The sequence below is a fragment of the Lycium barbarum genome, chromosome 2 (assembly GCF_019175385.1).
Source record: "Lycium barbarum isolate Lr01 chromosome 2, ASM1917538v2, whole genome shotgun sequence".
NCBI classification, from domain to species: Eukaryota; Viridiplantae; Streptophyta; class Magnoliopsida; order Solanales; family Solanaceae; genus Lycium; species Lycium barbarum.
The window spans coordinates 81,223,564-81,233,662 of NC_083338.1; the positions used below are offsets into that span (position 1 = coordinate 81,223,564).

The window sequence follows — 10,099 nt, forward strand, 5'->3', positions numbered from 1 at the left end:
GGCATTTCCAAGTTGGGGACTTAGTGCTTCGAAAATTACCTTGCACACTAAGAATCCCGATGATGGAAAACTGGGTCCGAACTGGGAAGGACCGTATAAGATAACCGGAATAACTGGCAAAGGATCATATCAATTGGAAACCGGAGACGGCCAACAACTACATAACAACTGGAACGTAGCACACTTGAAGAAATATTATTGCTAAGGTACGATCTACTAACCCTTTGTGAATTTCAATAATTCTCGCCTTGTTCTTTGCAGGGCCAAATCGGAGTAAAATTCAGAGATATTAGAATTAGGTCTGAAAACACATGTTGCACTCTTTTTCATAGCTCGGTTTTATCTAGAAGTGAGTTTTCCAGCAAGGTTTTTAACGAGACAATAAGTACAACGCGTTGCCTTAGTATTGAAGAACAAGGCTATGTGTCGTGAACTCGAAGACCAGCTAAGTACTGGGGACTGGGTATTCAACAACATCGTTTTCTATAGTGTTTCTCAGCTCATGCTTCATAAACAAACACTAGGGGACTATGATGCCCTCATCAGGAACAACAAGACCGGAGGAAGCTCAAAGAAGCAAAGTAAGAAGTAAAATAAAGTCAAAGTCAAAACAAATTTTGTTCCCTTTTGTATTGACCAAGCCTTCTGCATTAGGTTTCGTTGTAAGGGCCAAACAATTGAATGAATCGTGCTCAAATAGTGTTGCTACGACAAAAGCAGAAGAGGTCGGATGAAGTCCTTAGTTTTTTGTACGAAACAAATATTTGAAATATGAAGAAAAATACTTCGGTAATAGTATGTTTCAAATGTGCTCTTTTATGAATATTACCCTCGACTGGGGACTACTGTCACAAAATAGACGAAGGCACTAAGGTTATAATTAACCGAGCCCAACTTACAAAGAATTAAAACAGTCGGAAGAGGGTCGAATAATTAAAGACCTCGACTTAAATGCCCAAGGTGATTCAGAGACGTCTGAATTCACAAAGCATAAAAAGGCTCCGGTGGATAAGCCATCAATAAGTTATCGGTCAAACAGGAACTGGTTAAAGTAAAGCCCAAAATTCAAAAGTTAAGTTGGGTCGATTTTCTAAGAGAAAAATTGTTAAGGGCTTAAGGTCGAGCCTCAGCCCTTTTTTACGAAACAATATCAATACGAAGCAATATTATAAATTCTATCCGACTTAAAGATCTGTTCGAAGTTTCATATGACTAAGTATCAGAAATGGTTGGAAGAAATACTGGCAAAAGAAAAGCCCATACAAATTTTATAGAGCATAAAGGGCCGAAGCTTTACACTTGTGAAAATCACAAAGATCAAAAACAAAAAACAAAGGTCCTATGAGCCTATTTACTCTGTCAAAGAAGAACCCGAGTCATCAGAGCCGCACCCTTCAGGGTCTTCCTCGGAGCTATATTCGAGTGCTTTCTTGGCTCTATCCTCAATTGTCTTTGCCTCAAAAATCCGAGAAGGGATATCCTCAATACCTTGGTGAGCCGCCTCGAGTGTAGACCTTCGAGACTTGCACTTATCATATTCAACTAGAAGGGTGGATCGAGCCTTGGTAGCCTCAATTTGTTCATGGGCTTTCTTCAGGTTGGATTGAGCCTTTTTTAATTTTTCCTCCAGCTCCGACCTCATATCGCTCAAAGCCATCCGAACACCGTTAGCGGCAACTAGCTCGGCCTGAAGCCCATCATTGTCTCGAATAGCTGCCTTGAGGTCACTCTTCAGTTTCTCATCCCGGGCTCTAGTCTCGGCCTTCTCTTGGGAAACCTTTAAGGTTTCTTTCTCAGTGGCCCTTTCGATTTCGAGCTGCCTGAACTTCTGCTCCATCTTTGCATCCTCAACTTTAACAAAATCAAGTTCCTGCCTTAATCGGGTGATCGTGGCCTCTAATTCATCGAGCTTGGTGGCATATTTGGCGTTCCCTCGGTCGAGCTACTTTTTTTCCTCTTCCAGTACTTTGTTCTTTTCAGTTGTATCATCGAGCTCATTTTTCAACCGAAGATTCTCCTTCTTTGCTGCTTCGAGCTCGGCTTGGAGGAGCAACGACTTTGCTCAGTTGATCTTCTTTTTGTTGGAAGAGAAGTTTGAACTTCTTAGTCTCTCAGCCCTGGGTATCTAACTGGGCCCGTAAATTATCTATCTCGTGCCGAGCTCAAAGAAAACCTTCGTTCATAAGCACGACGGCCTGCAAAAATAAAGTAAACAAGGTTAGAGATCGGCAGACAGTGAAAGTTACACCAAATAAATTGAAACCTTATTAGAAGAAGGGAGAAAGAATGTTCACCCGGTTTCCAACATGCATACCCTCGTTGAGAAGGCACTGCCACGAGAGTCCGTGCATCTTCTCTTTGTCGGACTCCGAAATGAGAGGTCATGGATAACTGGCCACCCCTACGGGGAGAGACAAAAACCTACAATATTTAGGAACGATGACCATGGTCGACCTGGTCCTCCTCGGCTCTGCACTTGGATCTAAAAAATATCTACGAGTCGAGACCTCGAACCTGACTCAGTAGATCGAGTAGGCCTCCTCAATGCTCGTGGAATGGGGAGATGTCCAAACCTCGAGTCTTCCGCCGTTGCAGGAGGAGTGTTGGCAAACATGTCAACAAAATTCTCCTGTTTCGAGATTGGAACAGGAGGAGGAGGTGAAGTTTTTTTGGCCCCTAATGGTGCCTCGGCCCTTGAAGTCATTTCGGCCCTTGAAGTTGTCTCGGCCCTTGAAGGTGTTTCGGCCCTTCTGGCCCTTTTTACCAAAGGCGCCTCCTCGGGCAAAGTGTCACCCTTAACGTCGATCAACTCGACATCCCTAATAGGAACAGGGGCTTGGAGGTATTCGGATATTGGGGGGAAGGGGACCTCGGTCTCCCCGCCTGTGGCTGAGTCCGGCAAATCAGTTGTTGTACTCCCCTACGGGACCTCCACCGAAGCTGTCTCGGCCCCAGTGGCAGCAACTACAGAATTGTCCGATACAATGTTTGCGATCCAAATGTCATCCTCGGGTTCATCCCTCAGGCTTCGAGCTTCGAATGAACCTGCGACATCCTTCGAGCTCTTCTTTCTTTTCTGACCCCTAGACTTGGGTTTTTTCTTTTTCTTTTCAGCCTCGGCAATGAGCCGTGCTGATCCACGGTATGGCCAGTTCGTCCCTTAATGCGGGCCATGGGGTCGAAGAGCATCTGCCCAAACCTGAATATCAAAGGGTTAAATCGGAATAAAGTTGAACGAAAGAAAATAACAAGAACTAAGGGAAGAAAAGGATACCGTGATTTTGTGTTGACCATCGGTCACGGGACAGATCTTTCCATGTCTGCTCTTCGTGCGGATGTTGGCCGATAATTTTTTCGATCCACCAGGTAAATCCGGGGATCGCATCCGGAAGCCATGCATGAGTTGAAACATTGGAAAAGGTTAGAAGAAATGCTCAAAGGCACGTAAAAAGGAGATAACCTCTATAAAACTTACGTTTGTCATTCCACCTTTTGGGGAAAGGCATGTAATCTGCCGGTATAATGTCCTCGGTCTTAACCCGGACAAAACTCTCGTACCAGCCTCGATCCCTGTTCTCATCGACACAGGATAGAATGGGGTTCCTTCCCCATTTGGCGAGCTTTATAACTGTCACGACCCAACCCCGTAGGCCGTGACTAGTGCCCGAACTGGGCACCCGAACACACTCATCAAATCTGAATCACATACAGATAGTGTATACGGGCACAAATATCACACGCTGCCTCAAATTATATCAAACTGTCTCAGACGCATTTCAAACACAACCATATATGTACATATATATCAGAAGCCGACAAGGCTATCAAATGGCGCAACGGCCCAAAACATATACAAACACACGCCGACAAGGCTGCCATGGCAAGTGGAATCATACAAACACACCCGTACAGAAGTAGGCACAAAACCCACATATACGTCTACAGACCTCTAAACAGACAGACCGAATCATATGGCGGGACAGGGCCCCGCCGTACCCCTGAACAAATACATACATATGCAACGAACGAAGATATATACCAAAATGTAGGCTCCGGAATAAGAAGAGCACTCCAAACAGCAGAAGAGGGTATCCTAAACGGCTGGATCACCAAACTGTGCGTCTGCACCTGCGGGCATGAAACGCAGCCCCCCGAAAAAAAGGGGTCAGTACGAAATATGTACTGAGTATGCAAAGCAGAAGATACAGAAAACAAATCTGAGGCATAAACGAAATAGAAGTACAGAACATAAGTGCAAACCCAAAATACCAAAATGTTTACTCTCAAAATATAAGTCATGCATAGGGCACAGAGAATATGGTCGCCTGCCCGTCGATGGCGCCATAACACAGCATAACACCAGAAGGTTTCAAATCTCCATATCCCCGTCACACATCATAACACAGCATAACGTCATACACAGCATAACACCAATATAAGTGGAACCCGGCCCTCTAGCGAGTGGCTCGGTGAACCATCAACACAGCATAACACCGGAATATATCAAAGTGCGCACGATAACAGAACCGACCCGGGATCCGGCGAAAGATATAACAGAACGCACGAGCAGAGTCGTGAGTAACCATATGCATAAAATCATTATCATGGACTCAAATATAAGTAAAATGACCATACTTGAAAATCGAAATAATAGTCATACTAAATTCTTTCAAAAGTCTTCTGAATTACATAAAGGAAAGCCGCGGGACCCACGGACGGGTATCGACCCGAGCCGGGCCCGCCTATGGAGAACATACTCATCATACGCCATACAAACTCTTACGAAGATATCGAAGCAATCCAAGCCTTTATGTGAAAGATACGACGTCCATAATTTCGGAATTCTTTAAAACAAAACTTTTTGTGAAACATTTGGAAATCAGTTATTTCGAAGACATAAGGATTCATATTTCATCACATCAAACATACGAGTGCCAAGAAATATATAAGAGTCATAACGTACTCGGATTGCGAATTTAGAATTTCCTCGAGGCTCGTGACATAGCCTATTTATAACTAAGACATGCCAAAAGAAAGAAGGTTGAGTTTTACATACCTCGTACGCACTCCAAGCTAACTCAACTCAAGCTAATCCAACCTACGCCTCGGGCTCCCCAAGGTCTACAAATATGCCAACGAATATCAAACATTAGACATAGGCACTTAGGCGATTTACTCCAAACTAATACTCAAGTCTATAGAAATTTGGGCAGCATTTTCCCTGTAAAAAGGCCAACCCCGAGAATTTAACTCGGCCAAATCAACAATCACAACAACAATAACCAACCTAACAACCCCAATGACCAATCCGCAAGATGATATAACATTAACAACTCTCTTTTACAACATTCAACAACATTCATAATATTCAATTCGACGGCTTACATTCAAGCCACATCACCGCTCATACATTCAATTACCAACCCGAACCCATACCAACAATACTCAAAGACATTTCAAACAATTTACACAATATTTCCATCAATCCAACAATTTCTCCAATTTACCCGAAAACAATCCCAAACCCAAGAACACAATCCATAACCCATTCTAACAATGTTATTCTCATGAAAATAAAAGTTGCACTAATTGCACATAATTCTCCAAATCAGTCCACAACACTTACCATATCAACTTGCGACATTAAACTCTTATTTCCAACATAAAAGTCATCACAACAACCACTAAAACATTAAGCGACATTAATGCGTTCTTTGGCATATAGTATGACCCACATTCGGCTATCACCACACATGCATATATTAGTGATTCTTAGCCATCCTACACACTACAACAATCAAACATGCTACATAAGATCAATTCATCACCTCCACACCACACAACATACACACACCTCACACGGCTAACACACCAAGCACACGACCCACTTCCAACATACCCTATCTCATTATTTTCATCCATTTTAGCATACTACAACATGCATACAACATTTATAACACATAAAACAAGATCAAATCTTACCTTTCTTCTTCAACTCCACACTTTGCCTAGGGTTTGCGATCTACTAAACAGATGGCTTGATCGCTCCAACAACACTTCCACGTTACTTAGGGACCTTCAATTAGTGGATTTACACCAAAGAAATATTTTTGGAATGGCTCAAATTGGATTTGGTTTTCTTGGTTCTTGGCCGAATGGGAGTTGTTGAAGTTCTTCAACTTCTTGGTTATTTTGCTAAGTGAAATGATAAAAGATGACTCCTGAGTCATCTTTTAAGCCCCTAAGTGAACCCTCCAAGTGTCCATGGCCCACACATGTGTTGGACCATTTAAAATTGGCCACAAAGTGTGGGACTTCTTGCATGATTTTCAACTTCCAAATTAGTGAATTTTGGTCCCAACTTTTCCTAATTGTTCCATGCCAACAATTTCATGAACAACTTATGTCTCAAAATAAAATCGAAGGTCAAAAGTCTCGACTTCAAGTCCCGGAATGGTCTTGGCCCTAACTTATCATAGTTAATCCGGATTGTCCCAATGTATAAAATACGGGACGTAACAATAACACTGTCGTGGAAGATCCTCGGGCAATATAACAGGATCAGATGGTGCAAGGTGAAGTTAATTTTGGCATTATCGGCCAAAAGACGGATACAGGCCATGATCCTCCAAACATTCGGGCCTATTTGAGCGAGGCATACTTTATATGTCCGGCACATCTCAAGGATAACCAGATCTATTGGAGGGTTAAGCTTGAAGGTGAAAAGGTATGTGTTACAGTTCACATTTTGCGGGCAGGGTTAGCGCTCGAAAAGTTACTATGAGTTTGTTGGTACTCTTTCAGACTTGTTTTGAAAAAGAGTCACCACCTAATTTTTAGAAAATTAGGAAAACCGGTGGTGAAGGGTTTATAAATACAGTGAAAAATCTTTCGTAATCCAGAGTTTTAAGTAAGGGTCCTGATGATCTCCTGGAGAAGGTATTAGGCACCCCAGTATTAAGATACGTAGAATACGATTAACCTTCGAGCTTCAATGTGTGATTATGTATAAATTGCTTATGTTTTTTTTAGTTTCCCGTATAAAAATACTATCATGGCATATCCTTTTGGCTTTAAAAGTGTTAAACAAATTCCCTTTAAGTAAGGATACTTTGAGTTCGGATTTAAAATATCCGGATAAAAATAGTTTGTCCTTTTACTTATAAGGATAGTATGCTGGGTCCCATCTAAAACTAATGCCATGTATATGTAAGAAAAATATATATGTAGCCTTTATTTAATTTATACATTATCCACATTTTTTCTCTTCAGTCAACCATATCCTCATAGTATTTTCTCAAGGTCAGGTTTTGAAGGAAATTCCACTTATTTGAATTCATTAAGTTGGGTCTAGCCCAAATGTTCTTTTACTTTCTTTTCTCAAATTTCTCAAATTAAGATACACATTTAAAGAGGTATTCAGAAATAATCAACTTTTTTGCAAGAAAAATATACTTTCACTTTTATTATTTATTTTAATCAAGTGGAATACAACTCTTTTATCATTTGGATACAGTTTTGAAACATCGACACTCAAATCCTCGGTTTTAACCTGTAGGGGTTTCAATATCTATACAAATGTATTTGCATGTTCACACAGAAAATAATGTAAAACTATACTACAAGAAGGAGAAGAAAGGTTTAGCTTTTACGGCCTTAGGCCCAAATCATTCAGCAGTCTTGTTCTCATTCTTCTATGCTCTTCTAGTCCTTCATCAGAGCTGTGGGGCCTTCAACTTTACTTCACTTTGTCTTTGGTAGAATCTCATCTCGCGGACCCATATTAATTAGATGTACCTCGCAAAAATGAAATGAAAATAGTTAGTCAAATGATACGCCACCCCATAGGGTGACGTTTATGAATATAAATAATAATATCCCTCGGACTTATATCAAACTTTGAAAGCTTTGATTACAGAGGCTCAGACTCACGGTTCCGAATATGGCAGAGGAATCCGAATCATGTCACGGCAGCAAACTAGTAGCCATTCTAGTTGCCTTGCATATTGGTTCCTACCTCGTGATATCACTGTGAGATCATCATTGCCTAAATCGAGGGATAACCTTTCCGGACTAGGCATGACCTCAAAAAAAGCATTTCTTCATCGGCCCAAGTGTAGTATCACATGTTCAAATCAGTGAATTTCAATCAAAGTGTAGTGATCTGATCTTTCAAAGAAAAAGAACAACAATCAGGAATATAGAAGTATTTCCCTTGTAGCATCTGCTCATTTTTTGAGAAAAAAGTAGCAACCATATCAAGATGCAGTATCTATTCTTCCAAATGCAATAACTTCTTGCAAAGCAGTAGTAGCACATGCCCTAACAGTAAAACTGTTTGGTCAAAATTCTACTGTTTCGCAATGTAGTAGTACAGGTCTCAAAACATAATAGCAAATTTGTTCAGGTCTAATGTCCTTAGTTTGGCTTTTGTATCAGCAGCAAAATAGCAGCAACAAACTGGCCCTAGAAGTGAGCCAAAATTCAGCAGCAAACAGGTGGTATCAAGTGAACACTTCAAGTGCCACATTGATCATTTTTTGAATCAAAGACACTGCAGTTCTATCAAGCAGCTTCACAAATGCAAAGCCAAAGTATAGCAGCACCAAGTGTAGCCTCTGTCTGCCTAAAAGCCACAATTGTAGCAACAATAACTATTGATTAAAAAATTAAGTGCATCATTTGTGAAAAATGTCGCAGTGGATACTGAAAATACAGTAGCAAGCTGTCTTTCTAGCATTGACAGAAACAGCAGCAACCAGTAGCAACAATAGGAAACAAATGTGGTATACTTGACCAGGAAACAACTAGTTCACCACATGTAGCTCAAATGGAGCATCTGTCAAATGTTATCATGTAACACCAAAGTATAACATATTTCAGCCTTAAAATACAGCAACATCTTGGCAAAAAAATAAAGCAGTTGGCTGCCTTAGATTGCAGCAAAGCCCTCCTCAAGTGCAGCAATAGCAAGTAGCAACAACATGTATCAGCAGCTCAAACATAGCAGTAGCTATTTTTTCAGAGCAACAGCCCACAAATGCAAAAAAAAAAAAATAGAAATCTCCAGTGCAATATCTGTTCTTTTAGAGGCAGCAGCCCAGATAGCAGTAAAGGGCATGCCTCAAAGATGCATATGTTTACCACAGAGAAAACAGTAACTATAATAGATAGTCAGCTCAAAATGGACATCAGTACAAAAGAAACTGTAAGCCCTTAGAAGTGCAGCAATATTTCCCAAGACTTCAGCAGCAATCTCAGGGAGCATTTGGGATTTGAGAGTTCCCCAAGTCATGCAAAAGAAAAAGGGGGTAAAGGATACGTATCTATATACCAAAAAGGGTCTTAACAAGATAACATTAGATGGAAACAAGGCTTTTTATATTGCATAAGACATGTTGAAACCTACTTTTGAGAATCTGGTTTTCTTATTATACAAACCAAAAAAAATTTGTCAATCCTTATATTAGTTCACAAGCATAAGTAAGTCTCATGTTAAAGCCAAAAAATACCTATGGGCAAGCATTTTACTTAAGTATTTGCAAGAAAGGTAAGCAGGACAGATCCTATACCACTGAACCAAGAAAGCAGCAGCCAAACATTTTCAACAACCAGCAGCTTATAAATAGACCAAAACTCCAACTTAAAGAAAATTTATACAAACAAAAGGGGCTACTCCCATCCTTATTCCAATGTCGCACAAGCTTCAAAAGGTTTCTAGAACCTTAGGCATGGCCGACTATTGGAGGCTAAACCAATCCCAGAAGCATGCCTTGGTTTTCAGCCATCATAACGATAGAAGAACAAATACAGCTTAGCTTCCAGTTTGAACTTAGCATTGACAATAAAGAATAAGACTTTTACTCTTCTTCAATTCCCATCAGAATGTAGCTATTGAAAAGGAGAAAAGCAAAATCTCATAAAGAAGCACACAAAAAGCACAGACCATTGGACAGGCATAGCAGATTGAGGAGATACTCAATGTTCATTAAACCAAAACTATTTGCTCAAATAAACTGAGGTGATATTGAGTTAGTGCAGCATTCAAGCTGCTTCGCCTAGTAGCACGACGCTTGTATTGCTCTCCCACAACCCCGTT

The 10,099-nt window shown here is 40.8% G+C and overlaps 1 long non-coding RNA gene across 1 annotated transcript; it reads right to left on the reverse strand.

Annotated features, from left to right (window-relative positions):
- Positions 1–1,242: 1,242 nt before the first annotated feature.
- Positions 1,243–10,093, reverse strand: LOC132626587 (uncharacterized). Its single transcript, XR_009577456.1, has 4 exons — positions 5,057–10,093; positions 3,275–4,128; positions 2,295–3,199; positions 1,243–2,195 (listed from the first exon to the last, which is right to left on the reverse strand). It is a non-coding gene; the product is annotated as an uncharacterized LOC132626587 (long non-coding RNA).
- Between the last annotated feature and the right edge of the window lie 6 nt (positions 10,094–10,099).